Here is a 24,377-nt window from a genome sequence, read left to right as displayed (position 1 = left end):
GGTTGTATGTAGCTTATGTAGGTCCGTGGCAGACAGTTATGCAGTGGGTCAGATCATTGTAGTAAGACTAAGGCATCACATAGAGCTTTTCAGGTGGAATAGTGCAGCACTGCGGCCGCATCTGTAGTGGTTTAATACGATTTATTAGTTTAACAGAGTATGAAATTCCTGCCTTGTGTGGCTGTACTGTGCTCCGCTGTGGACTGGTCTGCAGGTGGCTGCCCTCACTAATCCAGGCCCCAGTCTCTCAGATAGTGGTAGGCCGCAGCTGGGAATGTGGCTGAGAGAGTGTCTAATGTCCCCTGATAAGAGGAGAGGGTCTATTTGTGTCCTGGGGAGTTGAGCAATGAATTAGGGGAGGTTTGGGAAGCCCACCTGGTATCCTGTGTCTGCTGCAGCCAGGTCCGGACGTCTGAGTTCCGTCCGGTTCAAAATTTAGTCCCCGGCTCCGGCCGCGTGTGTAGGCCCCGATATCAAACACCTCCGTTTTTGGCCCAAAGGCCTGGATTATGCTCGTAATCGTCCAGGGGTGTCCCGTTTTGCTGTGGGGTTTCACCCCGAAGCTCGTCCTGTGGAGGATGCCTGCTATTTATCGCCGGGATGCAGGAGCACCATGTAAGTGCGTCTGTTCTCCTTGCCGTCGTAGCCACGCCCCCCGATTGTGAAACAAATTCTAAACGAAATAATAAAAAGTCAACCGCACCACGGATTCCCAGACAGTCTCCCACACTGGTACTAGCGAGGCCTTAAGCTGTGTAACTTCTGCGATCTGACGAGAGCAGGCACATTCAGCTTAGAATGGCCATTGATATTAAATGCTTTAATCCATAGTCCTTTTTAATCGATTGTGAAACAAAATCTAAACATAATAAAAAGTCAACCGCACCACGGATTCCCAGACAGTCTCTCACACTCGTACTAGCGAGGCCTTAAAGTGTTATATATCTGCGATTTGACGAGAAAGGGCACATTTAAGCTTAGAATGGCTATTAACTTTTAAAGCTTTAGTCTATTTTTATTTTTAAACGATTGTGAAACAAATTCTAAACGACATAATAAAAAGTCAACAGCACCACGGATTCCCAGAAAGTCTCCCACACTGGTACTAGCGAGGTGTTAAAGTGTTATTCATCTACGATTTGACGAGAAAAGGCACATTTCAGCTAAGAATGGCCATTAACGTTTAAATCTTTAGTTTATTATTATTTTTAATCGATTGTGAAACAAATTCTAAACGACATAATAAAAAATCAACCGCAACACGGATTCCCAGACAGTCTCCCACACTTGTACTAGCGAGGCCTTAAGCTGTGTAACTTTTGCGATCTGACGAGAGCAGGCAAATTCAGCTTAGAATGGCCATTGATAATATATGCCTTAATCCATAGTCCATTTTAATCGATTTTGAAACAAATCTAAACGACATAATAAAAAGTCAACCGCACCACGGATTCCCTGACAGACTCCCACACTGGTACAAGCGAGGCCTTAAGCTGTGTAACTTCTGCGATCTGACGAGAGCAGGCACATTCAGCTTAGAATGGCCATTGACGTTAAATGCTTTAATCCATAGTCCTATTTTATCTATTGTTAAACAAAATCTAAACGACATAATAAAAAGTCAACCGCACCACGGATTCCCAGACAGTCTCCCACACTGGTACTAGCGAGGTCTTAAGTGGTGTAACTTCGACGATCTGACGAGAGAAGGGACATTTAGCTTAGAATGGCCACTGGCGTTAAATGCTTTAATCCATAGTCCTTTTTAATCTATTGTGAAACAAAATCTAAACGACCTAATAGAAAGTCAGCCGCACCACGGATTCCCAGACAGTCTCCCACACTGGTACTAGCGAGGCCTTATGCTGTGTAACTTCTGCGATCTGAAGAGAGCAGGGACATTCAGCTTAGAATGGCAATTGACATTAAATCCTTTAATCCATAGTCCTTTTTAATCGATTGTGAAACAAAATCTAAACGACATAATAAAAAGTCAACCGCACCACGGATTCCCAGACAGTCTCCCACACTGGTACTAGCGAGGCCTTAAGCTGTGTAACTTCTGCGATCTGACGAGAGCAGGCACATTCAGCTTAGAATGGCCATTGACGATAAATGCTTTAATCCATAGTCCTTTTTAATCGATTGTGAAACAAAATCTAAACGACATAATAAAAAGGCAACCGCACCACGGATTCCCAGACAGTCTCCCACACTGGTACTAGCGAGGCCTTAAGCTGTGCAACTTCTGCGATCTGACGAGAGCAGGCACATTCAGCTTAGAATGGCCATTGACATTAAATGCTTTAATCCATAGTCCTTTTTAATCGATTGTGAAACAAAATCTAAACGACATAATAAAAAGTCAACCGCACCACGGATTTCCAGACAGTCTCTCACACTCGTACTAGCGAGGCCTTAAAGTGTTACGTATCTGCGATTTGACGAGAAAAGGCACATTTAAGCTTAGAATGGCTATTAACTATTAAAGCTTTAGTCAATTTTTATTTTTAATCGATTGTGAAACAAATTCTAAACGACATAATAAAAAGTCAACAGCACCACGGATTTCAAGACAGTCTCCCACACTGGTACTAGCGAGGTGTTAAAGTGTTATTCATCTGCGATTTGACGAGAAAAGGCACATTTCAGCTAAGAATGGCCATTAACTTTTAAAGCTTTAGTCTATTATTATTTTTAATTGATTGAGAAACAAATTCTAAATGACCTAATACAAAGTCAACCGCACCACAGATTCCAAGACAGTCTCCCACACTGGTACTAGCAAGGCCTTAAGCTGAGTAACTTCTGCCATCTGACAAGAGCAGGCACATTCAGCTTAGAATGGCCATTCACGTTAAATGCTTTAATCCATAGTCCTTTTTAATCGATTGTGAAACAAAATCTAAACGACATAATAAAAAGTCAACCGCACCACGGATTCCCAGACAGTCTCCCACTCTGGTACTAGCGAGGCCTTAAGCTGTGTAACTTCTGCGATCTGACGAGAGAAGGCACATTCAGCTTAGAATGCCATTGACGTTAAATGCTTTAATCCATGGTCCTTTTTAATCTATTGACAAAAAAAATCTAATCGACATAATAAAAAGTCAACCGCACCACGGATTCCCAGACAGTCTCCCACAATGGTACTAGCAAGGCCTTAAGCTGTGTAACTTCTGCAAACTGACGAGAGCAGGCACATTCAGCTTAGAATGGCCATTGACATTAAATGCTTTAATCCATAGTCCTTTTTAATCGATTGTGAAACAAAATCTAAACGACATAATAAAAAGTCAACCGCACCACGGATTCCCAGACAGTCTCTCACACTCGTACTAGCGGGGCCTTAAAGTGTTACATATCTGTGATTTGACGAGAAAAGGCACATTTAAGCTTAGAATGGCTATTAACTATTAAAGCTTTAGTCAATTTTTATTTTTAATCGATTGTGAAACAAATTCTAAACGACATAATAAAAAGTAAACAGCACCACGGATTCCCAGACAGTCTCCCACACTGGTACTAGCGAGGTGTTAAAGTGTTATTCATCTGCGATTTGACGAGAAAAGGCACAATTCAGCTAAGAATGGCAATTAACTTTTAAAGCTTTAGTCTATTATTATTTTTAATCGATTGTGAAACAAATTCTGAACGACATAATAAAAAGTAAACCGCACCACGGATTCCAAGACAGTCTCCCACACTGGTACCAGCGAGGCCTTAAGCTATGTAACTTCTGCGACCTGACAAGAGCATGCACATTCAGCTTAGAATGGCCATTGACGTTAAAGGCTTTAATCCATAGTCCTATTTAATTTATTGTGAAACAAAATCTAAACGACATAATAAAAAGACAACCGCACCACGGATTCCCAGACAGACTCCCACACTGGTACTAGCGAGGCCTTAAGCTGTGTAACTTCTGCGATCTGACGAGAGCAGGGACATTCAGCTTAGAATGGCCATTGACGTTAAATGCTTTCATCCATAGTCCTTTTTAATCGATTGTGAAACAAAATCTAAACAACATAATAAAAAGTCAACCGCACCACGGATTCCCAGAAAGTCTCCCACACTGGTACTAGCGAGGTGTTAAAGTGTTATTCATCTGCGATTTGACGAGAAAAGGCACATTTCAGCTAAGAATGGCCATTAACTTTTAAATCTTTAGTTTATTATTATTTTTAATCGATTGTGAAACAAAATCTAATCGACATAATAAAAAGTCAACCGCACCACGGATTCCCAGACAGTCTCCCACACTGGTACTAGCGAGGCCTTAAGCTGGGTAACTTCTGCGATCTGACAAGAGCAGGCACATTCAGCTTAGAATGGCCATTGACGTTAAATGATTTAATCCATAGTCCTATTTAATCTATTGTGAAACATAATCTAAACGACATAATAAAAAGTCAACCGCACCACGGATTCCCAGACAGTCTCCCACACTGGTACTAGCGAGGCCTTAGGCTGTGTAACTTCTGCGATCTGACGAGAGCAGGCACATTCAGCTTAGAATGGCCATTGACATTAAATGCTTTAATCTATAGTCCTATTTAATCTATTGTGAAACAAAATCTAAACGACATAATAAAAAGTCAACCGCACCACGGATTCCCAGACAGTCTCCCACACTGGTACTAGCGAGGCCTTAAGCTGGGTAACTTCTGCGATTTGACGAGAGCAGGCACATTCAGCTTAGAATGGCCATTGACGTTAAATGATTTAATCCATAGTCCTATTTAATCTATTGTGAAACAAAATCTAAACGACATAATAAAAAGTCAACCGCACCACGGATTCCCAGACAGTCTCCCACACTGGTACTAGGGAGGCGTTAAGCTGTGTAACTTCTGCGATCTAACGAGAGCAGGCACATTCAGCTTAGAATGGCCATTAACATTAAATGCTTTAATCCATAGTCCTTTTTAATCGATTGTGAAACAAAATCTAAACGACATAATAAAAATTCAACCGCACCACGGATTCCCAGACAGTCTCCCACACTGGTACTAGCGAGGCCTTAAGCTGTGTAACTGCTGCGTTCTGACGAGAGCAGGCACATTCAGCTTAGAATGGCCATTGACGTTAAATGTTTTAATCCATAGTCCTATTTAATCTATTGTGAAACAAAATCTAAACGACATAATAAAAAGTCAACCGCACCACGGATTCCCAGACAGTCTCCCACACTGGTACTAGCGAGGCCTTAAGCTGTGTAACTTCTGCGATCTGACGAGAGCAGGCACATTCAGCTTAGAATGGCCATTGACATGAAATGCTTTAATCCATAGTCCTTTTTAATCTATTGTGAAACAAAATCTAAACGACATAATAAAAAGGCAACCGCACCACGAATTCCCAGACAGTCTCCCACACTGGTACTAGCGAGGCCTTAAGCTGTGTAACTTCTGCGATCTGACGAAAGCAGGCAGATTCAGCTTAGAATGGCCATTGACATTAAATGCTTTAATCCATAGTCCTTTTTAATCGATTGTGAAACAAAATCTAAACGACATAATAAAAAGTCAACCGCACCATGGATTCCCAGACAGTCTCCCACACTGGTACTAGCGAGGCCTTAAGCTGTGTAACTTCTGCGATCTGACGAGAGCAGGCACATTCAGCTTAGAATGGCCATTAACGTTAAATGCTTTAATCCATAGTCCTATTTAATCTATTGTGAAACAAAATCTAAACGACATAATAAAAAGGCAACCGCACCACGGATTCCCAGACAGTCTCCCACACTGGTACTAGCGAGGCCTTAAGCTGTGTAACTTCTGCGATCTGACGAGAGCAGGCACATTCAGCTTAGAATGGCCATTGACATTAAATGCTTTAATCCATAGTCCTTTTTAATCGATTGTGAAACAAAATCTAAACGACATAATAAAATTCAACCGCACCACGGACTCCCAGACAGTCTCCCACACTGGTACTAGCGAGGCCTTAAGCTGTGTAACTTCTGCGATCTGACGAGAGCAGGCACATTCAGCTTAGAATGGACTTTGACGTTAAATGTTTTAATCCATAGTCCTATTTAATCTATTGTGAAACAAAATCTAAACGACATAATAAAAAGTCAACCGCACCACGGATTCCCAGACAGTCTCCCACACTGGTACTAGCGAGGCCTTAAGCTGTGTAACTTCTGCGATCTGACGAGAGCAGGGACATACAGTTTAGAATGGCCATTGACATTAAATGCTTTAATCCATAGTCCTTTTTAATCGATTGTGAAACAAAATCTAAACGACATAATAAAAAGGCAACCGCACCACGGATTCCCAGACAGTCTCCCACACTGGTACTAGCGAGGCCTTAAGCTGTGTAACTTCTGCGATCTGACGAGAGCAGGCACATTCAGCTTAGAATGGCCATTAACGTTAAATGCTTTAATCCATAGTCCTATTTAATCTATTGTGAAACAAAATCTAAACGACATAATAAAAAGGCAACCGCACCACGGACTCCCAGACAGTCTCCCACACTGGTACTAGCGAGGCCTTAAGCTGTGTAACTTCTGCGATCTGACGAGAGCAGGCACATTCAGCTTAGAATGGCCATTGACATTAAATGCTTTAATCCATAGTCCTTTTTAATCGATTGTGAAACAAAATCTAAACGACATAATAAAAATTCAACCGCACCACGGATTCCCAGACAGTCTCCCACACTGGTACTAGCGAGGCCTTAAGCTGTGTAACTTCTGCGTTCTGACGAGAGCAGGCACATTCAGCTTAGAATGGCCATTGATGTTAAATGCTTTAATCCATAGTCCTATTTCATCTATTGTGAAACAAAATCTAAACGACATAATAAAAAGTCAACCGCACCACGGATTCCCAGACAGTCTCCCAAACTGGTACTAGCGAGGCCTTAAGCTGTGTAACTTCTGCGATCTGACGAGAGCAGGCACATTCAGCTTAGAATGGCCATTGACATGAAATGCTTTAATCCATAGTCCTTTTTAATCGATTGTGAAACAAAATCTAAACGACATAATAAAAAGGCAACCGCACCACGGATTCCCAGACAGTCTCCCACACTGGTACTAGCGAGGCCTTAAGCTGTGTAACTTCTGCGATCTGACGAGAGCAGGCACATTCAGCTTAGAATGGCCATTGACATAAAATGCTTTAATCCATAGTCCTTTTTAATCGATTGTGAAACAAAATCTAAACGACATAATAAAAAGTCAACCGCACCACGGATTCCCAGACAGTCTCCCACACTGGTACTAGCGAGGCCTTAAGCTGTGTAACTTCTGCGATCTGACGAGAGCAGGCACATTCAGCTTAGAATGGCCATTGACATTAAATGCTTTAATCCATAGTCCTTTTTAATCGATTGTGAAACAAAATCTAAACGACATAATAAAAATTCAACCGCACCACGGATTCCCAGACAGTCTCCCACACTGGTACTAGGGAGGCCTTAAGCTGTGTAACTTCTGCGATCTGGCGAGAGCAGGCACATTCAGCTTAGAATGGCCATTGACGTTAAATGTTTTAATCCATAGTCCTATTTAATCTATTGTGAAACAAAATCTAAACGACATAATAAAAAGTCAGCCGCACCATGGATTCCCAGACAGTCTCCCACACTAGTACTAGCGAGGCGTTAAGCTGTGTAACTTCTGCGATCTAACGAGAGCAGGCACATTCAGCTTAGAATGGCCATTGACATTAAATGCTTTAATCCGTAGTCCTTTTTAATCGATTGTGAAACAAAATCTAAACGACATAATAAAAAGTCAACCGCACCACGGATTCCCAGACAGTCTCCCACACTGGTACTAGCGAGGCCTTAAGCTGTGTAACTTCTGCGATCTGACAAGAGCAGGCACATTCAGCTTAGAATGGCCATTGACATTAAAAGCCTTAATCCATAGTCCTATTTAATCTACTGTGAAACAAAATCTAAACAACATAATAAAAAGTCAACCGCACCACGGATTCCCAGACAGTCTGCCACACTGGTACTAGCGAGGCCTTAAGCTCTGTAACTTCTGCGATCTGACGAGAGCAGGGACATTCAGCTTAGAATGGCCATTGACATTAAAGGCTTTAATCCATAGTGCTTTTTAATCGATTGTGAAAAAAAATCTAAACGACATAATAAAAATTCAACCACACCACGGATTCCCAGACAGTCTCCCACACTGCTACTAGCAAGGCCTTAAGCTGTGTAACTTCTGCGTTCTGACGAGAGCAGGCACATTCAGCTTAGAATGGCCATTGACGTTAAATGTTTTAATCCATAGTCCTATTTAATCTATTGTGAAACAAAATCTAAACGACATAATAAAAAGTCAACCGCACCACGGATTCCCAGACAGTCTCCCACACTGGTACTAGCGAGGCCTTAACCTGTGTAACTTCTGCGATCTGACGAGAGCAGGCACATTCAGCTTAGAATGGCCATTGACATTAAATGCTTTAATCCATTGTCCTTTTTAATCGATTGTGAAACAAAATCTAAACGACATAATAAAAAGTCAACCGCACCACGGATTCCCAGACAGTCTCTCACACTGGTACTAGCGAGGCCTTAAGCAGTATAACTTCTGCGATCTGACGAGAGCAGGCACATTCAGCTTAGAATGGCCATTGACGTTAAATGTTTTAATCCATAGTCCTATTTAATCTATTGTGAAACAAAATCTAAACGAAATAATAAAAAGTCAACCGCACCACGGATTCCCAGACAGTCTCCCACACTGGTACTAGTGAGGCATTAAGCGGTTTAACTTCTGCGATCTAACGAGAGCATGCACATTCAGCTTAGAATGGCCATTGACATTAAATGCTTTAATCCATAGTCCTTTTTAATCGATTGTGAAACAAAATCTAAACGACATAATAAAAAGGCAACCGCACCACGGATTCCCAGACAGTCTCCCACACTGGTACTAGCGAGGCCTTAAGCTGTGTAACTTCTGCGATCTGACGAGAGCAGGCACATTCAGCTTAGAATGGCCATTTACACTAAAAGCCTTAATCCATAGTCCTATTTAATCTATTGTGAAACAAAATCTAAACAACATAATAAAAAGTCAACCGCACCACGGATTCCCAGACAGTCTCCCACACTGGTACTAGCGAGGCCTTAAGCTATGTAACTTCTGCGTTCTGACGAGAGCAGGCACATTCAGCTTAGAATGGCCATTGACATTAAATGCTTTAATCCATGGTCCTTTTTAATCGATTGTGAAACAAAATCTAAACGACATAATAAAAAGTTAACCGCACCACGGATTCCCAGACAGTCTCCCACACTGGTACTAGCGAGGCCTTAAGCTGTGTAACTTCTGCGATCTGACGAGAGCAGGCACATTCAGCTTAGAATGGCCATTGACGTTAAATGCTTTAATCCATAGTCCTATTTAATCTATTGTGAAACAAAATCTAAACGACATAATAAAAAGTCAACCGCACCACTGATTCCCAGACAGTCTCCCACACTGGTACTAGCGAGGCCTTAAGCTGTGTAACTTCTGCGATCTGACGAGAGCAGGCACATTCAGCTTAGAATGGCCATTGACATTAAATGCTTTAATCCATGGTCCTTTTTAATCGATTGTGAAACAAAATCTAAACGACATAATAAAAAGTTAACCGCACCACAGATTCCCAGACAGTCTCCCACACTGGTACTAGCGAGGCCTTAAGCTGTGTAACTTCTGCGATCTGACGAGAGCAGGCACATTCAGCTTAGAATGGCCATTGACATTAAATGCTTTAATCCATAGTCCTTTTTAATCGATTGTGAAACAAAATCTAAACGACATAATAAAAATTCAACCGCTCCACGGATTCCCAGACAGTCTCCCACACTGGTACTAGCGAGGGCTTAAGCTGTGTAACTTCCGCGATCTGACGAGAGCAGGCACATTCAGCTTAGAATGGCCATTGACGTTAAATGCTTTAATCCATAGTCCTATTTAATCGATTGTGAAACAAAATCTAAACGACATAATAAAAAGTCAACCGCACCACGGATTCCCAGACAGTCTCCCACACTGGTACTAGCGAGGCCTTAAGCTGTGTAACTTCTGCGATCTGACGAGAGCAGGCACATTCAGCTTAGAATGGCCATTGACATTAAATGCTTTAATCCATAGTCCTTTTTAATCGATTGTGAAACAAAATCTAAACAACATAATAAAAAGTCAACCGCACCACGGATTCCCAGACAGTCTCCCACACTGGTACTAGCGAGGCCTTAAAGGCATGGTGTCGCCCCAAAAACATGTTTTTTTTTTAAAATTTAAACATTTAGTGTGTGGGTGATAAAACATTGTTCAAATTTTTTTTATTTTTTTCGCGAGTCAGGAAATATTATAAATTTTTTCAAATTTATAATACTACCCATTTTTGGTCACTAGATGGAGCTGTTTGGAGCTAGTTCCCAAAATTGCAGCATTGCAACATTGGGTTAAAAGCTATCGCTCTAGTGAGCGCTCAGCATCCCCCCCTCCTTTATCCTGGCTAGTGCCGGGATAAACGAGGGGTTTGAAAGGTTTAACCTCCTACACTGTGTGTCGCCATTTTTTGAGGTAACCCACAGTGTAGTAGGTTTACATGCAGTAGTAAACACACACAAACACTAACATACATTGAAATCGCTTACCTGCTCCTGCCGCCGCGGCCCGTCCGCTCCCTTTGCTGCCGCTGTTCCATGTGCACTTGGAAGCCGCGACCGGAAGTAGTAATATTACTGTCCGGCCGCGACTTCCGGTCCACAGGAAAATGGCGCCGGACGGCGCCAATTTCGAATAGGACTGTGTGGGAGCGGCGCATGCGCAGTTCCCACACAGACGCCGTACACGGCAGTCAATGGGACGGGAGCCGTTCGCAGTCCCTATGGGACTGTGGCTGCCGTATTCCATGTCTGTGTGTGTCGTTAATCGACACACACAGAAATGGAACAAAAAATGGCAGCCCCCATAGGGAAGAAAAAGTGTGAAAAAAAGAAACAGTAAAACACAAACACACAAATGAAAATAAACGTTTATATTAAGGCACTAACATCTTTAACATATAAATAAAATATTTGTGATGACACTGTTCCTTTAAGCTGTGTAACTTCTGCGATCTGACGAGAGCAGGGACATTCAGTTTAGAATGGCCATTGACATTAAATGCTTTAATCCATAGTCCTTTTTAATCGATTGTGAAACAAAATCTAAACGACATAATAAAAAGTCAACCGCACCACGGATTCCCAGACAGTCTCCCACACTGGTACTAGCGAGGCCTTAAGCTGTGAAACTTCTGCGATCTGACGAGAGCAGGCACATTCAGCTTAGAATGGCCATTGACATTAAATGCTTTAATCCATAGTCCTTTTTAATCGATTGTGAAACAAAATCTAAACGACATAATAAAAAGTCAACCGCACCACGGATTCCCAGACAGTCTCCCACACTGGTACTAGCGAGGCCTTAAGCTGTGTAACTTCTGCGATCTGACGAGAGCAGGCACATTCAGCTTAGAATGGCCATTGACGTTAAATGTTTTAATCCATAGTTCTATTTAATCTATTGTGAAACAAAATCTAAACGACATAATAAAAAGTCAACCGCACCACGGATTCCCAGACAATCTCCCACACTGGTACCAGCGAGGCCTTAAGCTGTGTAACTTCTGCGATCTGACGAGAGCAGGCACATTCAGCTTAGAATGGCCATTAACATTAAATGCTTTAATCCATAGTCCTTTTTAATCGATTGTGAAACAAAATCTAAACGACATAATAAAAAGTCAACCGCACCACGGATTCCCAGACAGTCTCCCACACTGGTACTAGGGAGGCGTTAAGCTGTGTAACTTCTGCGATCTGACGAGAGCAGGCACATTCAGCTTAGAATGGCCATTGACATTAAAAGCCTTAATCCATAGTCCTATTTAATCTATTGGGAAACAAAATCTAAACAACATAATAAAAAGTCAACCGCACCACGGATTCCCAGACAGTCTCCCACACTGGTACTAGCGAGGCCTTAAGCTGTGTAACTTCTGCGATCTGACGAGAGCAGGCACATTCAGCTTAGAATGGCAATTGACATGAAAATGCTTTAATCCATAGTCCTTTTTAATCGATTGTGAAACAAAATCTAAACAACATAATAAAAAGTCAACCGCACCACGGATTCCCAGACAGTCTCCCACACTGGTACTAGCGAGGCCTTAAGCTGTGTAACTTCTGCGATCTGACGAGAGCAGGGACATTCAGTTTAGAATGGCCATTGACATTAAATGCTTTAATCCATAGTCCTTTTTAATCGATTGTGAAACAAAATCTAAACGACATAATAAAAAGTCAACCGCACCACGGATTCCCAGACAGTCTCCCACACTGGTACTAGCGAGGCCTTAAGCTGTGAAACTTCTGCGATCTGACGAGAGCAGGCACATTCAGCTTAGAATGGCCATTGACATTAAATGCTTTAATCCATAGTCCTTTTTAATCGATTGTGAAACAAAATCTAAACGACATAATAAAAAGTCAACCGCACCACGGATTCCCAGACAGTCTCCCACACTGGTACTAGCGAGGCCTTAAGCTGTGTAACTTCTGCGATCTGACGAGAGCAGGCACATTCAGCTTAGAATGGCCATTGACGTTAAATGTTTTAATCCATAGTCCTATTTAATCTATTGTGAAACAAAATCTAAACGACATAATAAAAAGTCAACCGCACCACGGATTCCCAGACAATCTCCCACACTGGTACCAGCGAGGCCTTAAGTTGTGTAACTTCTGCGATCTGACGAGAGCAGGCACATTCAGCTTAGAATGGCCATTGACATTAAAAGCCTTAATCCATAGTCCTATTTAATCTATTGGGAAACAAAATCTAAACAACATAATAAAAAGTCAACCGCACCACGGATTCCCAGACAGTCTCCCACACTGGTACTAGCGAGGCCTTAAGCTGTGTAACTTCTGCGTTCTGACGAGAGCAGGCACATTCAGCTTAGAATGGCCATTGACATTAAAAGCCTTAATCCATAGTCCTATTTAATCTACTGTGAAACAAAATCTAAACAACATAATAAAAAGTCAACCGCACCACGGATTCCCAGACAGTCTCCCACACTGGTACTAGCGAGGCCTTAAGCTGTGTAACTTTTGCGATCTGACGAGAGCAGGGACATTCAGCTTAGAATGGCCATTGACATTAAAGGTTTAATCCATAGTCCTTTTTAATCGATTGTGAAACAAAATCTAAACGACATAATAAAAATTCAACCACACCACGGATTCCCAGACAGTCTCCCACACTGGTACTAGCGAGGCCTTAAGCTGTGTAACTTCTGCGATCTGACGAGAGCAGGCACATTCAGCTTAGAATGGCCATTGACATTAAATGCTTTAATCCATAGTCCTTTTTAATCTATTGTGAAACAAAATCTAAACGACATAATAAAAAGTCTCCCACACTGGTACTAACGAGGCCTTAAGCTGTGTAACTTCTGCGATCTGACGAGAGCAGGCACATTCAGCTTAGAATGGCCATTGACATTAAATGCTTTAATCCATAGTCCTTTTTAATCTATTGTGAAACAAAATCTAAACGACATAATAAAAAGTCTCCCACACTGGTACTAACGAGGCCTTAAGCTGTGTAACTTCTGCGATCTGACGAGAGCAGGCACATTCAGCTTAGAATGGCCATTGCCATTAAATGCTTTAATCCATAGTCCTTTTTAATCGATTGTGAAACAAAATCTAAACGACATAATAAAAAGTCAACCGCACCACGGATTCCCAGACAGTCTCCCACACTGGTACTAGCGAGGCCTTAAGCTGTGTAACTTCTGCGATCTGACGAGAGCAGGGACATTCAGCTTAGAATGGCCATTGACATTAAAGGTTTAATCCATAGTCCTTTTTAATCGATTGTGAAACAAAATCTAAACGACATAATAAAAAGTCAACCGCACCACGGATTCCCAGACAGTCTCCCACACTGGTACTAGCGAGGCCTTAAGCTGTGTAACTTCTGCGTTCTGACAAGAGCTGGCACATTCAGCTTAGAATGGCCATTGACGTTAAATGCTTTAATCCATAGTCCTATTTAATCTATTGTGAAACAAAATCTAAACGACATAATAAAAAGTCAACCGCACCACGGATTCCCAGACAGTCTCCCACACTGGTACTAGCGAGGCCTTAAGCTGTGTAACTTTTGCGATCTGACGAGAGCAGGGACATTCAGCTTAGAATGGCCATTGACATTAGAGGTTTAATCCATAGTCCTTTTTAATCGATTGTGAAACAAAATCTAAACGACATAATAAAAAGTCAACCGCACCACGGATTCCCAGACAGTCTCCCACACTGGTACTAGCGAGGCCTTAAGCTGTATAATTTCTGCGATCTGACGAGAGCAGGCACATTCAGCTTAGAATGGCCATTGACATTAAATGCTTTAATCCATAGTCCTTTTTAATCGATTGTGAAACAAAATCTAAACGACATAATAAAAATTCAACCGCACCACGGATTCCCAGACAGTCTCCCACACTGGTACTAGCGAGGCCTTAAGCTGTGTAACTTCTGCTATCTGACGAGAGCAGGGACATTCAGCTTAGAATGGCCATTGACTTTAAATGCTTTAATCCATAGTCCTTTTTAATCGATTGTGAAACAAAATCTAAACGACATAATAAAAAGTCAACCGCACAACGGATTCCCAGACAGTCTCCCACACTGGTACTAGCGAGGCCTTAAGCTGTGTAACTTCTGCGTTCTGACTAGAGCAGGCACATTCAGCTTAGAATGGCCATTGACGTTAAATGCTTTAATCCATAGTCCTATTTAATCTATTGTGAAACAAAATCTAAACGACATAATAAAAAGTCAACCGCACCACGGATTCCCAGACAGTCTCCCACACTGGTACTAGCGAGGCCTTAAGCTGTGTAACTTCTGCGATCTGACGAGAGCAAGCACATTCAGCTTAGAATGGCCATTGACGTTAAATGCTTTAATCCATAGTCCTATTTAATCTATAGTGAAACAAAATCTAAACGACATAATAAAAAGTCACCCGCACCACGGATTCCCAGACAGTCTCCCACACTGGTACTAGCGAGGCGATAAGCTGTGTAACTTCTGCGATCTAACGAGGGCAGGCACATTCAGCTTAGAATGGCCATTGACATTAAATGCTTTAATCCATAGTCCTTTTCAATCGATTGTGAAACAAAATCTAAACGACATAATAAAAAGTCAATCGCATCACGGATTCCCAGACAGTCTCCCACACTGGTACTAGCGAGGCCTTAAGCTGTGTAACTTCTGCGATCTGACGAGAGCAGGGACATTCAGCTTAGAATGGCCATTGACATTAAATGCTTTAATCCATAGTCCTTTTTAATCGATTGTGAAACAAAATCTAAACGACATAATAAAAATTCAACCGCACCACGGATTCCCAGACAGTCTCCCACACTGGTACTAGCGAGGCCTTAAGCTGTGTAACTTCTGCGTTCTGACGAGAGCAGGCACATTCAGCTTAGAATGGCCATTGACGTTAAATGCTTTAATCCATAGTCCTATTTAATCTATTGTGAAACAAAATCTAAACGACATAATAAAAAGTCAACCGCACCACAGATTCCCAGACAGTCTCCCACACTGGTACTAAAGAGGCCTTAAGCTGTGTATCTTCTGCGATCTGACGAGAGCAGGCACATTCAGCTTAGAATGGCCATTGACATGAAATGCTTTAATCCATAGTCCTTTTTAATCGATTGTGAAAGAAAATCTAAACGACATAATAAAAAGGCAACCGCACCACAGATTCCCAGAAAGTCTCCCACACTGGTACTAGCGAGGCCTTAAGCTGTGTAACTTCTGCGATCTGACGAGAGCAGGCACATTCAGCTTAGAATGGCCATTGACATTAAATGCTTTAATCCATAGTCCTTTTTAATCGATTGTGAAACAAAATCTAAACGACATAATAAAAATTCCACCGCACCACGGATTCCCAGACAGTGTCCCACACTGGTACTAGCGAGGCCTTAAGCTGTGTAACTTCTGCAATCTGACGAGAGCAGGCACATTCAGCTTAGAATGGCCATTGACGTTAAAAGTTTTAATCCATAGTCCTATTTAATCTATTGCGAAACAAAATCTAAACGACATAATAAAAAGTCAACCGCACCACGGATTCCCAGACAGTCTCCCACACTGGTACTAGCGAGGCGTTAAGCTGTGTAACTTCTGCGATCTAACGAGAGCAGGCACATTCAGCTTAGAATGGCCATTGACATTAAATGCTTTAATCCATAATCCTTTTTAATCGATTGTGAAACAAAATCTAAACGACATATTAAAAAGTCAACCGCACCACGGATTCCCAGACAGTCTCCCACACCGGTACTAGCGAGGCCTTAAGCTGTGTAACTTCTGCGTTCTGACTAGAGCAGGCACATTCAGCTTAGAATGGCCATTGACGTTAAATGCTTTAATCCATAGTCCTATTTAATCTATTGTGAAACAAAATCTAAACGACATAATAAAAAGTCAACCGCACCACGGATTCCCAGACAGTCTCCCACACTGGTACTAGCGAGGCCTTAAGCTGTGTAACTTCTGCGATCTGACGAGAGCAAGCACATTCAGCTTAGAATGGCCATTGACGTTAAATGCTTTAATCCATAGTCCTATTTAATCTATAGTGAAACAAAATCTAAACGACATAATAAAAAGTCACCCGCACCACGGATTCCCAGACAGTCTCCCACACTGGTACTAGCGAGGCCTTAAGCTGTGTAACTTCTGCGTTCTGACGAGAGCAGGCACATTCAGCTTAAAATGGCCATTGACATTAAAAGCCTTAATCCATAGTCCTTTTTAATCGATTGTGAAACAAAATCTAAACGACATAATAAAAATTCAACCACACCACGGATTCCCAGACAGTCTCCCACACTGGTACTAGCGAGGCCTTAAGCTGTGTAACTTCTGCGATCTGACGAGAGCAGGCACATTCAGCTTAGAATGGCCATTGACATTAAATGCTTTAATCCATAGTCCTTTTTAATCTATTGTGAAACAAAATCTAAACGACATAATAAAAAGTCTCCCACACTGGTACTAACGAGGCCTTAAGCTGTGTAACTTCTGCGATCTGACGAGAGCAGGCACATTCAGCTTAGAATGGCCATTGACATTAAATGCTTTAATCCATAGTCCTTTTTAATCTATTGTGAAACAAAATCTAAACGACATAATAAAACGTCAACCGCACCACGGAATCCCAGACAGTCTCACACACTGGTACTAGCGAGGTGTTAAGCTGTGTAACTTCTGCGATCTAACGAGAGCAGGCACATTCAGCTTAGAATGGTCATTGACATTAAATGCTTTAATCCATAGTCCTTTTTAATCGATTGTGAAACAAAATCTAAACGACATAATAAAAAGTCAACCGCACCACGGATTCCCAGAAAGTCTCCCACACTGGTACTAGCGAGGCCTTAAAGGGAATGTGTTGCCAGAAAAACATGTTTTTTTTTAAAAAATTAAACATTTAGTGTGTGGGTGATTAAACATTGTTCAAATTTTTTTTATTTTTTTGCACGAGTCCAGGAAATATTATAAATTATTTCTAATTTATAATACTACCCATTTTTGGTCACTAGATGGAGCTGTTCCCAAAATTGCAGCATTGCAACGTTGGGTTAAAAGCCCTCGCTCTAGTGAGCTCTCAGCATCCCCCCCTCCTTTATCCTGGCTAGTGCCGGGATAAACGAGGGGTTTGAACGATGTAACCTCCTACACTGTGTGTCGCCATTTTTTGAGCTAACCCACAGTGTAGTAGGTTTACATACAGTAGTAAACACACACAAACACGAACATACATTGAAATCTCTTACCTGCTCCTGCCGCCGCGGCTCCCTCCGGCCCGTCCGCTCCGTTTGCTGCCGCTGGTGCAAGTGCACAAATCCGGAAAACGCGACCGGAAGTAGTAATATTACTGTCCGCCGCGACTTCCGGTCCACAGGAAAATGGCGCCGGATGGCGCCAATTTCGAATAGGACTGTGTGGGAGCGGCGCATGCGCAGTTCCCACACAGACGCCGTACACTGCAGTCAATGGGACGGGAGCCGTTCGCAGTCCCTATGGGACTGTGGCTGCCGTATTCCATGTCTGTATGTGTCGTTAATCGACACACACAGAAATGGAACAAAAAATGGCAGCCCCCATAGGGAAGAAAATGTGTAAAAATAAGAAAAAGTAAAACACAAACACACAAATGAATATAAACGTTTTTAATAAAGCACTAACATCTTTAACATATAAAAAAATAATTTGTGATGACACTGTTCCTTTAAGCTGTGTAACTTCTGCGATCTGACGAAAGCAGGCACATTCAGCTTAGAATGGCCATTGACATTAAATGCTTTAATCCATAGTCCTTTTTAATCGATTGTGAAACAAAATCTAAACGACATAAAAAGTCAACCGCACCACGGATTCCCAGACAGTCTCCCACACTGGTACTAGCGAGGGCTTAAGCTGTGTAACTTCTGCGATCTGACGAGAGCAGGCACATTCAGCTTAGAATGGCCATTGACATTAAAAGCCTTAATCCATAGTCCTATTTAATCTATTGTGAAACAAAATCTAAACGACATAATAAAAAGTCAACCGCACCACGGATTCCCAGACAGTCTCCCACACTGGTACTAGCGAGGCCTTAAGCTGTGTAAGTTCTGCGATCTGACGAGAGCAGGCACATTCAGCTTAGAATGGCCATTGACATTAAATGCTTTAATCCATAGTCCTTTTTAATCGATTGTGAAACAAAATCTAAACGACATAATAAAAAGGCAACCGCACCACGGATTCCCAGACAGTCTCCCACACTGGTACTAGCGAGGCCTTAAGCTGTGTATCTTCTGTGATCTGACGAGAGCAGGCACATTCAGCTTAGAATGGCCATTGACGTTAAATGCTTTAATCCATAGTCCTATTTAATCTATTGTGAAACAAAATCTAAACGACATAATAAAACGTCAAAGCACCACGGATTCCCAGACAGTCTCACACACTGGTACTAGCGAGGCGTTAAGCTGTGTAACTTCTGCGATCTAACGAGAACAGGCACATTCAGCTTAGAATGGCCATTGACATTAAATGCTTTAATCCATAGTCCTTTTTAATCGATTGTGAAACAAAATCTAAACGACATAATAAAAAGTCAACCGCACCACGGATTCCCTGAAAGTCTCCCACACTGGTACTAGCGAGGCCTTAAGCTGTGTAACTTCTGCGATCTGACGAAAGCAGGCACATTCAGCTTAGAATGGCCATTGACATTAAATGCTTTAATCCATAGTCCTTTTTAATCGATTGTGAAACAAAATCTAAACGACATAATAAAAAGTCAACCGCACCACGGATTCCCAGACAGTCTCCCACACTGGTACTAGCGAGGCCTTAAGCTGTATAATTTCTGCGTTCTGACGAGAGCAGGCACATTGAGCTTAGAATGGCCATTAACTTTAAATGCTTTAATCCATAGTCCTATTTAATCTATTGTGAAACAAAATCTAAACGACATAATAAAAAGTCAACCGCACCACGGATTCCCAGACAGTCTCCCACACTGGTACTAGCGAGGCCTTAAGCTGTGTAACTTCTGCGATCTGACGAGAGCAGGCACATTCAGCTTAGAACGGCCATTGACATTAAATGCTTTAATCCATAGTCCTTTTTAATCGATTGTGAAACAAAATCTAAACGACATAATAAAAAGGCAACCGCACCACGGATTCCCAGACAGTCTCCCACACTGGTACTAGCGAGGCCTTAAGCTGTGTAACTTCTGCAATCTGACGAGAGCAGGGACATTCAGCTTAGAATGGCCATTGACATTAAATGCTTTAATCCATAGTCCTATATAATCGATTGTGAAACAAAATCTAAACGACATAATAAAAATTCAACCGCACCACGGATTCCCAGACAGGCTCCCACACTGGTACTAGCGAGGCCTTAAGCTGTGTAACTTCTGCGATCTGACGAGAGCAGGCACATTCAGCTTAGAATGGCCATTGACATTAAAAGCCTTAATCCATAGTCCTATTTAATCTATTGTGAAACAAAATCTAAACAACATAATAAAAAGTCAACCGCACCACGGATTCCCAGACAGACTCCCACACTGGTACTAGCGAGGCCTTAAGCTGTGTAACTTCTGCGATCTGACGAGAGCAGGGACATTCAGCTTAGAATGGCCATTGACATTAAATGCTTTAATCCATAGTCCTATTTAATCTATTGTGAAACAAAATCTAAACGACATAATAAAAAGTCAACCGCACCACGGATTCCCAGACAGTCTCCCACACTGGTACTAGCGAGGCCTTAAGCTGTGTAACTTCTGCGATCTGACGAGAGCAGGCGCATTCAGCTTAGAATGGCCATTGACATTAAATGCTTTAATCCATAGTCCTTTTTAATCGATTGTGAAACAAAATCTAAACGACATAATAAAAAGTCAACCGCACCACAGATTCCCAGACAGTCTCCCACACTGGTACTAGCGAGGCCTTAAGCTGTGTAACTTCTGCGATCTGACGAGAGAAGGCACATTCAGCTTAGAATGGCCATTGACATTAAATCCTTTAATCCATAGTCCTTTTTAATCGATTGTGAAACAAAATCTAAACGACATAATAAAAAGTCAACCGCACCACGGATTCCCAGACAGTCTCCCACACTGGTACTAGCGAGGCCTTAAGCTGTGTAACTTCTGCGATCTGACGAGAGCAGGGACATTCAGCTTAGAATGGCCATTGACATTAAATGCTTTAATCCATAGTCCTTTTTAATCGATTGTGAAACAAAATCTAAACGACATAATAAAAATTCAACCGCACCACGGATTCCCAGACAGTCTCCCAAACTGGTACTAGCGAGGCCTTAAGCTGTGTAACTTCTGCGTTCTGACGAGAGAAGGCACATTCAGCTTAGAATGGCCATTGTCGTTAAATGCTTTAATCCATAGTCCTATTTAATCTATTGTGAAACAAAATCTAAACGACATAATAAAAAGTCAACCGCACCACGGATTCCCAGACAGTCTCCCACACTGGTACTAGCGAGGCCTTAAGCTGTGTAACTTCTGCGATCTGACGAGAGCAGGCACATTCAGCTTAGAATGGCCATTGACATTAAATGCTTTAATCCATAGTCCTTTTTAATCGATTGTGAAACAAAATCTAAACGACATAATAATAAGTCAACCGCACCACGGATTCCCAGACAGTCTCCCACACTGGTACTAGCGAGGCCTTAAGCTGTGTAACTTCTGCGATCTGACGAGAGCAGGCACATTCAGCTTAGAATGGCCATTGACATTAAATGCTTTAATCCATAGTCCTTTTTAATCGATTGTGAAACAAAATCTAAACGACATAATAAAAAGTCAACCGCACCACGGATTCCCAGACAGTCTCCCACACTGGTACTAGCGAGGCCTTAAGCTGTGTAACTTCTGCGATCTGACGAGAGCAGGGACATTCAGCTTAGAATGGCCATTGACATTAAATGCTTTAATCCATAGTCCTTTTTAATCGATTGTGAAACAAAATCTAAACGACATAATAAAAATTCAACCACACCACGGATTCCCAGACAGTCTCCCACACTGGTACTAGCGAGGCCTTAAGCTGTGTAACTTCTGTGATCTGACGAGAGCAGGCACATTCAGCTTAGAATTGCCATTGACATTAAATGCTTTAATCCGTAGTCCTATTTAATCGATTGTGAAACAAAATCTAAACGACATAATAAAAAGTCAACCGCACCACGGATTCCCAGACAGTCTCCCACACTGGTACTAGCGAGGCCTTAAGCTGTGTAACTTCTGCGATCTGACAAGAGCAGGCACATTCAGCTTAGAATGGCCATTGACATTAAAAGCCTTAATCCATAGTCCTATTTAATCTACTGTGAAACAAAATCTAAACAACATAATAAAAAGTCAACCGCACCACGGATTCCCAGACAGTCTTCCACACTGGTACTAGCGAGGCCTTAAGCTCTGTAACTTCTGCGATCTGACGAGAGCAGGGACATTCAGCTTAGAATGGCCATTGACATTAAAGGCTTTAATCCATAGTCCTTTTTAATCGATTGTGAAACAAAATCTAAACGACATAATAAAAATTCAACCACACCACGGATTCCCAGACAGTCTCCCACACTGCTACTAGCAAGGCCTTAAGCTGTGTAACTTCTGCGTTCTGACGAGAGCAGGCACATTCAGCTTAGAATGGCCATTGACGTTAAATGCTTTAATCCATAGTCCTATTTAATCTATTGTGAAACAAAATCTAAACGACATAATAAAAAGTCAACCGCACCACGGATTCCCAGACAGTCTCCCACACTGGTACTAGCGAGGCCTTAAGCTGTGTAACTTCTGCAATCTGACGAGAGCAGGCACATTCAGCTTAGAATGGCCACTGACATTAAATGCTTTAATCCATTGTCCTTTTTAATCGATTGTGAAACAAAATCTAAACGACATAATAAAAAGTCAACTGCACCACGGATTCCCAGACAGTCTCTCACACTGGTACTAGCGAGGCCTTAAGCAGTGTAACTTCTGCGATCTGACGAGAGCAGGCACATTCAGCTTAGAATGGCCATTGACGTTAAATGTTTTAATCCATAGTATTATTTAATCTATTGTGAAACAAAATCTAAACGAAATAATAAAAAGTCAACCGCACCACGGATTCCCAGACAGTCTCCCACACTGGTACTAGCGAGGCGTTAAGCGGTTTAACTTCTGCGATCTAACGAGAGCATGCACATTCAGCTTAGAATGGCCATTGACATTAAATGCTTTAATCCATAGTCCTTTTTAATCGATTGTGAAACAAAATCTAAACGACATAATAAAAAGTTAACCGCACCACGGATTCCCAGACAGTCTCCCACACTGGTACTAGCGAGGCCTTAAGCTGTGTAACTTCTGCGATCTGACGAGAGCAGGCACATTCAGCTTAGAATGGCCATTGACATTAAATGCTTTAATCCATAGTCCTTTTTAATCGATTGTGAAACAAAATCTAAACGACATAATAAAAATTCAACCGCTCCACGGATTCCCAGACAGTCTCCCACACTGGTACTAGCGAGGCCTTAAGCTGTGTAACTTCTGCGATCTGACGAGAGCAGGCACATTCAGCTTAGAATGGCCATTGACGTTAAATGCTTTAATCCATAGTCCTATTTAATCTATTGTGAAACAAAATCTAAACGACATAATAAAAAGTCAACCGCACCACTGATTCCCAGACAGTCTCCCACACTGGTACTAGCGAGGCCTTAAGCTGTGTAACTTCTGCGATCTGACGAGAGCAGGCACATTCAGCTTAGAATGGCCATTGACATTAAAAGCCTTAATCCATAGTCATATTTAATCTATTGTGAAACAAAATCTAAACAACATAATAAAAAGTCAACCGCACCACGGATTCCCAGACAATCTCCCACACTGGTACTAGCGAGGCCTTAAACTATGTAACTTCTGCGTTCTGACGAGAGCAGGCACATTCAGCTTAGAATGGCCATTGACATTAATCGATTGTGAAACAAAATCTAAACGACATAATAAAAAGGTAACTGCACCACGGATTCCCAGACAGTCTCCCACACTGGTACTAGCGAGGCCTTAAGCTGTGTAACTTCTGCGATCTGACGAGAGCAGGCACATTCAGCTTAGAATGGCCATTGACATTAAATGCTTTAATCCATAGTCCTTTTTAATCGATTGTGAAACAAAATCTAAACGACATAATAAAAATTCAACGGCTCCACGGATTCCCAGACAGTCTCCCACACTGGTACTAGCGAGGCCTTAAGCTGTGTAACTTCTGCGATCTGACGAGAGCAGGCACATTCAGCTTAGAATGGCCATTGACGTTAAATGCTTTAATCCATAGTCCTATTTAATCTATTGTGAAACAAAATCTAAACGACATAATAAAAAGTCAACCGCACCACTGATTCCCAGACAGTCTCCCACACTGGTACTAGCGAGGCCTTAAGCTGTGTAACTTCTGCGATCTGACGAGAGCAGGCACATTCAGCTTAGAATGGCCATTGACATTAAAAGCCTTAATCCATAGTCATATTTAATCTATTGTGAAACAAAATCTAAACAACATAATAAAAAGTCAACCGCACCACGGATTCCCAGACAGTCTCCCACACTGGTACTAGCGAGGCCTTAAGCTATGTAACTTCTGCGTTCTGACGAGAGCAGGCACATTCAGCTTAGAATGGCCATTGACATTAAATGCTTTAATCCATGGTCCTTT

General features: G+C 42.0%; 92 pseudogenes; all 92 read right to left on the bottom strand.

The window, feature by feature from the left end:
* Positions 1 to 691: 691 nt before the first annotated feature.
* Positions 692 to 810, bottom strand: LOC142744475 (5S ribosomal RNA; annotated as a pseudogene).
* A 623-nt stretch (positions 811 to 1,433) lies between these two features.
* On the bottom strand, positions 1,434 to 1,552 carry LOC142746075 (5S ribosomal RNA; annotated as a pseudogene).
* A 253-nt stretch (positions 1,553 to 1,805) lies between these two features.
* Positions 1,806 to 1,924, bottom strand: LOC142746947 (5S ribosomal RNA; annotated as a pseudogene).
* A 67-nt stretch (positions 1,925 to 1,991) lies between these two features.
* LOC142746195 (5S ribosomal RNA) lies at positions 1,992 to 2,110 on the bottom strand (annotated as a pseudogene).
* Positions 2,111 to 2,177: 67 nt separating this feature from the next.
* On the bottom strand, positions 2,178 to 2,296 carry LOC142746261 (5S ribosomal RNA; annotated as a pseudogene).
* An 812-nt stretch (positions 2,297 to 3,108) lies between these two features.
* Positions 3,109 to 3,227, bottom strand: LOC142746946 (5S ribosomal RNA; annotated as a pseudogene).
* Positions 3,228 to 3,854: 627 nt separating this feature from the next.
* LOC142745654 (5S ribosomal RNA) lies at positions 3,855 to 3,973 on the bottom strand (annotated as a pseudogene).
* Positions 3,974 to 4,227: 254 nt separating this feature from the next.
* LOC142745671 (5S ribosomal RNA) lies at positions 4,228 to 4,346 on the bottom strand (annotated as a pseudogene).
* A 67-nt stretch (positions 4,347 to 4,413) lies between these two features.
* LOC142744770 (5S ribosomal RNA) lies at positions 4,414 to 4,532 on the bottom strand (annotated as a pseudogene).
* A 67-nt stretch (positions 4,533 to 4,599) lies between these two features.
* LOC142746022 (5S ribosomal RNA) lies at positions 4,600 to 4,718 on the bottom strand (annotated as a pseudogene).
* A 253-nt stretch (positions 4,719 to 4,971) lies between these two features.
* On the bottom strand, positions 4,972 to 5,090 carry LOC142745060 (5S ribosomal RNA; annotated as a pseudogene).
* A 67-nt stretch (positions 5,091 to 5,157) lies between these two features.
* On the bottom strand, positions 5,158 to 5,276 carry LOC142746184 (5S ribosomal RNA; annotated as a pseudogene).
* A 67-nt stretch (positions 5,277 to 5,343) lies between these two features.
* LOC142746067 (5S ribosomal RNA) lies at positions 5,344 to 5,462 on the bottom strand (annotated as a pseudogene).
* A 67-nt stretch (positions 5,463 to 5,529) lies between these two features.
* Positions 5,530 to 5,648, bottom strand: LOC142745727 (5S ribosomal RNA; annotated as a pseudogene).
* A 67-nt stretch (positions 5,649 to 5,715) lies between these two features.
* LOC142744399 (5S ribosomal RNA) lies at positions 5,716 to 5,834 on the bottom strand (annotated as a pseudogene).
* A 252-nt stretch (positions 5,835 to 6,086) lies between these two features.
* LOC142745631 (5S ribosomal RNA) lies at positions 6,087 to 6,205 on the bottom strand (annotated as a pseudogene).
* A 67-nt stretch (positions 6,206 to 6,272) lies between these two features.
* LOC142745130 (5S ribosomal RNA) lies at positions 6,273 to 6,391 on the bottom strand (annotated as a pseudogene).
* Positions 6,392 to 6,458: 67 nt separating this feature from the next.
* LOC142745076 (5S ribosomal RNA) lies at positions 6,459 to 6,577 on the bottom strand (annotated as a pseudogene).
* A 67-nt stretch (positions 6,578 to 6,644) lies between these two features.
* On the bottom strand, positions 6,645 to 6,763 carry LOC142744251 (5S ribosomal RNA; annotated as a pseudogene).
* A 67-nt stretch (positions 6,764 to 6,830) lies between these two features.
* Positions 6,831 to 6,949, bottom strand: LOC142743859 (5S ribosomal RNA; annotated as a pseudogene).
* A 67-nt stretch (positions 6,950 to 7,016) lies between these two features.
* LOC142744398 (5S ribosomal RNA) lies at positions 7,017 to 7,135 on the bottom strand (annotated as a pseudogene).
* A 67-nt stretch (positions 7,136 to 7,202) lies between these two features.
* Positions 7,203 to 7,321, bottom strand: LOC142746172 (5S ribosomal RNA; annotated as a pseudogene).
* A 67-nt stretch (positions 7,322 to 7,388) lies between these two features.
* LOC142747248 (5S ribosomal RNA) lies at positions 7,389 to 7,507 on the bottom strand (annotated as a pseudogene).
* Positions 7,508 to 7,760: 253 nt separating this feature from the next.
* LOC142745072 (5S ribosomal RNA) lies at positions 7,761 to 7,879 on the bottom strand (annotated as a pseudogene).
* Positions 7,880 to 7,946: 67 nt separating this feature from the next.
* On the bottom strand, positions 7,947 to 8,065 carry LOC142746994 (5S ribosomal RNA; annotated as a pseudogene).
* A 67-nt stretch (positions 8,066 to 8,132) lies between these two features.
* LOC142746873 (5S ribosomal RNA) lies at positions 8,133 to 8,251 on the bottom strand (annotated as a pseudogene).
* A 67-nt stretch (positions 8,252 to 8,318) lies between these two features.
* Positions 8,319 to 8,437, bottom strand: LOC142744536 (5S ribosomal RNA; annotated as a pseudogene).
* Positions 8,438 to 8,504: 67 nt separating this feature from the next.
* LOC142746441 (5S ribosomal RNA) lies at positions 8,505 to 8,623 on the bottom strand (annotated as a pseudogene).
* A 67-nt stretch (positions 8,624 to 8,690) lies between these two features.
* Positions 8,691 to 8,809, bottom strand: LOC142747103 (5S ribosomal RNA; annotated as a pseudogene).
* A 67-nt stretch (positions 8,810 to 8,876) lies between these two features.
* LOC142745742 (5S ribosomal RNA) lies at positions 8,877 to 8,995 on the bottom strand (annotated as a pseudogene).
* Positions 8,996 to 9,062: 67 nt separating this feature from the next.
* LOC142744080 (5S ribosomal RNA) lies at positions 9,063 to 9,181 on the bottom strand (annotated as a pseudogene).
* Positions 9,182 to 9,248: 67 nt separating this feature from the next.
* Positions 9,249 to 9,367, bottom strand: LOC142744730 (5S ribosomal RNA; annotated as a pseudogene).
* A 67-nt stretch (positions 9,368 to 9,434) lies between these two features.
* LOC142744468 (5S ribosomal RNA) lies at positions 9,435 to 9,553 on the bottom strand (annotated as a pseudogene).
* A 67-nt stretch (positions 9,554 to 9,620) lies between these two features.
* On the bottom strand, positions 9,621 to 9,739 carry LOC142745472 (5S ribosomal RNA; annotated as a pseudogene).
* Positions 9,740 to 9,992: 253 nt separating this feature from the next.
* Positions 9,993 to 10,111, bottom strand: LOC142746161 (5S ribosomal RNA; annotated as a pseudogene).
* Positions 10,112 to 11,214: 1,103 nt separating this feature from the next.
* Positions 11,215 to 11,333, bottom strand: LOC142745426 (5S ribosomal RNA; annotated as a pseudogene).
* Positions 11,334 to 11,400: 67 nt separating this feature from the next.
* Positions 11,401 to 11,519, bottom strand: LOC142746149 (5S ribosomal RNA; annotated as a pseudogene).
* Positions 11,520 to 11,586: 67 nt separating this feature from the next.
* Positions 11,587 to 11,705, bottom strand: LOC142746307 (5S ribosomal RNA; annotated as a pseudogene).
* A 67-nt stretch (positions 11,706 to 11,772) lies between these two features.
* LOC142746983 (5S ribosomal RNA) lies at positions 11,773 to 11,891 on the bottom strand (annotated as a pseudogene).
* A 67-nt stretch (positions 11,892 to 11,958) lies between these two features.
* On the bottom strand, positions 11,959 to 12,077 carry LOC142744288 (5S ribosomal RNA; annotated as a pseudogene).
* A 68-nt stretch (positions 12,078 to 12,145) lies between these two features.
* Positions 12,146 to 12,264, bottom strand: LOC142745243 (5S ribosomal RNA; annotated as a pseudogene).
* Positions 12,265 to 12,331: 67 nt separating this feature from the next.
* On the bottom strand, positions 12,332 to 12,450 carry LOC142745425 (5S ribosomal RNA; annotated as a pseudogene).
* Positions 12,451 to 12,517: 67 nt separating this feature from the next.
* Positions 12,518 to 12,636, bottom strand: LOC142746137 (5S ribosomal RNA; annotated as a pseudogene).
* A 67-nt stretch (positions 12,637 to 12,703) lies between these two features.
* Positions 12,704 to 12,822, bottom strand: LOC142746805 (5S ribosomal RNA; annotated as a pseudogene).
* A 67-nt stretch (positions 12,823 to 12,889) lies between these two features.
* LOC142743941 (5S ribosomal RNA) lies at positions 12,890 to 13,008 on the bottom strand (annotated as a pseudogene).
* Positions 13,009 to 13,075: 67 nt separating this feature from the next.
* Positions 13,076 to 13,194, bottom strand: LOC142745162 (5S ribosomal RNA; annotated as a pseudogene).
* Positions 13,195 to 13,260: 66 nt separating this feature from the next.
* On the bottom strand, positions 13,261 to 13,379 carry LOC142745668 (5S ribosomal RNA; annotated as a pseudogene).
* A 385-nt stretch (positions 13,380 to 13,764) lies between these two features.
* On the bottom strand, positions 13,765 to 13,883 carry LOC142743990 (5S ribosomal RNA; annotated as a pseudogene).
* A 66-nt stretch (positions 13,884 to 13,949) lies between these two features.
* On the bottom strand, positions 13,950 to 14,068 carry LOC142745965 (5S ribosomal RNA; annotated as a pseudogene).
* A 67-nt stretch (positions 14,069 to 14,135) lies between these two features.
* LOC142745161 (5S ribosomal RNA) lies at positions 14,136 to 14,254 on the bottom strand (annotated as a pseudogene).
* A 66-nt stretch (positions 14,255 to 14,320) lies between these two features.
* On the bottom strand, positions 14,321 to 14,439 carry LOC142744604 (5S ribosomal RNA; annotated as a pseudogene).
* Positions 14,440 to 14,506: 67 nt separating this feature from the next.
* On the bottom strand, positions 14,507 to 14,625 carry LOC142746700 (5S ribosomal RNA; annotated as a pseudogene).
* Positions 14,626 to 14,692: 67 nt separating this feature from the next.
* On the bottom strand, positions 14,693 to 14,811 carry LOC142746547 (5S ribosomal RNA; annotated as a pseudogene).
* A 67-nt stretch (positions 14,812 to 14,878) lies between these two features.
* On the bottom strand, positions 14,879 to 14,997 carry LOC142744279 (5S ribosomal RNA; annotated as a pseudogene).
* Positions 14,998 to 15,250: 253 nt separating this feature from the next.
* Positions 15,251 to 15,369, bottom strand: LOC142745865 (5S ribosomal RNA; annotated as a pseudogene).
* Positions 15,370 to 15,436: 67 nt separating this feature from the next.
* Positions 15,437 to 15,555, bottom strand: LOC142744320 (5S ribosomal RNA; annotated as a pseudogene).
* Positions 15,556 to 15,622: 67 nt separating this feature from the next.
* LOC142745260 (5S ribosomal RNA) lies at positions 15,623 to 15,741 on the bottom strand (annotated as a pseudogene).
* Positions 15,742 to 15,808: 67 nt separating this feature from the next.
* Positions 15,809 to 15,927, bottom strand: LOC142744881 (5S ribosomal RNA; annotated as a pseudogene).
* Positions 15,928 to 16,180: 253 nt separating this feature from the next.
* LOC142746168 (5S ribosomal RNA) lies at positions 16,181 to 16,299 on the bottom strand (annotated as a pseudogene).
* Positions 16,300 to 16,366: 67 nt separating this feature from the next.
* LOC142745045 (5S ribosomal RNA) lies at positions 16,367 to 16,485 on the bottom strand (annotated as a pseudogene).
* A 67-nt stretch (positions 16,486 to 16,552) lies between these two features.
* On the bottom strand, positions 16,553 to 16,671 carry LOC142744278 (5S ribosomal RNA; annotated as a pseudogene).
* Positions 16,672 to 16,738: 67 nt separating this feature from the next.
* On the bottom strand, positions 16,739 to 16,857 carry LOC142745915 (5S ribosomal RNA; annotated as a pseudogene).
* A 67-nt stretch (positions 16,858 to 16,924) lies between these two features.
* Positions 16,925 to 17,043, bottom strand: LOC142745667 (5S ribosomal RNA; annotated as a pseudogene).
* Positions 17,044 to 18,492: 1,449 nt separating this feature from the next.
* LOC142745263 (5S ribosomal RNA) lies at positions 18,493 to 18,611 on the bottom strand (annotated as a pseudogene).
* Positions 18,612 to 18,678: 67 nt separating this feature from the next.
* On the bottom strand, positions 18,679 to 18,797 carry LOC142744652 (5S ribosomal RNA; annotated as a pseudogene).
* A 67-nt stretch (positions 18,798 to 18,864) lies between these two features.
* LOC142746780 (5S ribosomal RNA) lies at positions 18,865 to 18,983 on the bottom strand (annotated as a pseudogene).
* Positions 18,984 to 19,235: 252 nt separating this feature from the next.
* Positions 19,236 to 19,354, bottom strand: LOC142745231 (5S ribosomal RNA; annotated as a pseudogene).
* Positions 19,355 to 19,421: 67 nt separating this feature from the next.
* Positions 19,422 to 19,540, bottom strand: LOC142745080 (5S ribosomal RNA; annotated as a pseudogene).
* A 67-nt stretch (positions 19,541 to 19,607) lies between these two features.
* Positions 19,608 to 19,726, bottom strand: LOC142744530 (5S ribosomal RNA; annotated as a pseudogene).
* Positions 19,727 to 19,793: 67 nt separating this feature from the next.
* Positions 19,794 to 19,912, bottom strand: LOC142746159 (5S ribosomal RNA; annotated as a pseudogene).
* Positions 19,913 to 19,979: 67 nt separating this feature from the next.
* On the bottom strand, positions 19,980 to 20,098 carry LOC142745875 (5S ribosomal RNA; annotated as a pseudogene).
* Positions 20,099 to 20,165: 67 nt separating this feature from the next.
* LOC142744886 (5S ribosomal RNA) lies at positions 20,166 to 20,284 on the bottom strand (annotated as a pseudogene).
* Positions 20,285 to 20,351: 67 nt separating this feature from the next.
* On the bottom strand, positions 20,352 to 20,470 carry LOC142747005 (5S ribosomal RNA; annotated as a pseudogene).
* Positions 20,471 to 20,537: 67 nt separating this feature from the next.
* On the bottom strand, positions 20,538 to 20,656 carry LOC142746494 (5S ribosomal RNA; annotated as a pseudogene).
* A 67-nt stretch (positions 20,657 to 20,723) lies between these two features.
* LOC142743988 (5S ribosomal RNA) lies at positions 20,724 to 20,842 on the bottom strand (annotated as a pseudogene).
* A 253-nt stretch (positions 20,843 to 21,095) lies between these two features.
* Positions 21,096 to 21,214, bottom strand: LOC142746125 (5S ribosomal RNA; annotated as a pseudogene).
* A 67-nt stretch (positions 21,215 to 21,281) lies between these two features.
* Positions 21,282 to 21,400, bottom strand: LOC142746111 (5S ribosomal RNA; annotated as a pseudogene).
* Positions 21,401 to 21,467: 67 nt separating this feature from the next.
* On the bottom strand, positions 21,468 to 21,586 carry LOC142743987 (5S ribosomal RNA; annotated as a pseudogene).
* A 253-nt stretch (positions 21,587 to 21,839) lies between these two features.
* On the bottom strand, positions 21,840 to 21,958 carry LOC142745071 (5S ribosomal RNA; annotated as a pseudogene).
* Positions 21,959 to 22,025: 67 nt separating this feature from the next.
* LOC142746744 (5S ribosomal RNA) lies at positions 22,026 to 22,144 on the bottom strand (annotated as a pseudogene).
* Positions 22,145 to 22,211: 67 nt separating this feature from the next.
* On the bottom strand, positions 22,212 to 22,330 carry LOC142746872 (5S ribosomal RNA; annotated as a pseudogene).
* A 67-nt stretch (positions 22,331 to 22,397) lies between these two features.
* Positions 22,398 to 22,516, bottom strand: LOC142745575 (5S ribosomal RNA; annotated as a pseudogene).
* Positions 22,517 to 22,583: 67 nt separating this feature from the next.
* LOC142746496 (5S ribosomal RNA) lies at positions 22,584 to 22,702 on the bottom strand (annotated as a pseudogene).
* Positions 22,703 to 22,769: 67 nt separating this feature from the next.
* Positions 22,770 to 22,888, bottom strand: LOC142747060 (5S ribosomal RNA; annotated as a pseudogene).
* A 67-nt stretch (positions 22,889 to 22,955) lies between these two features.
* LOC142744728 (5S ribosomal RNA) lies at positions 22,956 to 23,074 on the bottom strand (annotated as a pseudogene).
* Positions 23,075 to 23,141: 67 nt separating this feature from the next.
* On the bottom strand, positions 23,142 to 23,260 carry LOC142745929 (5S ribosomal RNA; annotated as a pseudogene).
* Positions 23,261 to 23,327: 67 nt separating this feature from the next.
* Positions 23,328 to 23,446, bottom strand: LOC142744467 (5S ribosomal RNA; annotated as a pseudogene).
* A 67-nt stretch (positions 23,447 to 23,513) lies between these two features.
* LOC142745858 (5S ribosomal RNA) lies at positions 23,514 to 23,632 on the bottom strand (annotated as a pseudogene).
* Positions 23,633 to 23,673: 41 nt separating this feature from the next.
* LOC142745823 (5S ribosomal RNA) lies at positions 23,674 to 23,792 on the bottom strand (annotated as a pseudogene).
* A 67-nt stretch (positions 23,793 to 23,859) lies between these two features.
* Positions 23,860 to 23,978, bottom strand: LOC142744189 (5S ribosomal RNA; annotated as a pseudogene).
* Positions 23,979 to 24,045: 67 nt separating this feature from the next.
* Positions 24,046 to 24,164, bottom strand: LOC142744466 (5S ribosomal RNA; annotated as a pseudogene).
* Positions 24,165 to 24,231: 67 nt separating this feature from the next.
* On the bottom strand, positions 24,232 to 24,350 carry LOC142744078 (5S ribosomal RNA; annotated as a pseudogene).
* Between the last annotated feature and the right edge of the window lie 27 nt (positions 24,351 to 24,377).

The sequence above is a fragment of the Rhinoderma darwinii genome, chromosome 2, assembly GCF_050947455.1.
Source record: "Rhinoderma darwinii isolate aRhiDar2 chromosome 2, aRhiDar2.hap1, whole genome shotgun sequence".
Lineage (NCBI taxonomy): Eukaryota > Metazoa > Chordata > Amphibia > Anura > Rhinodermatidae > Rhinoderma > Rhinoderma darwinii.
The sequence above is the reverse complement of the archived record's forward strand: the minus strand, read 5'-3'. Positions and strand labels throughout refer to the sequence as shown.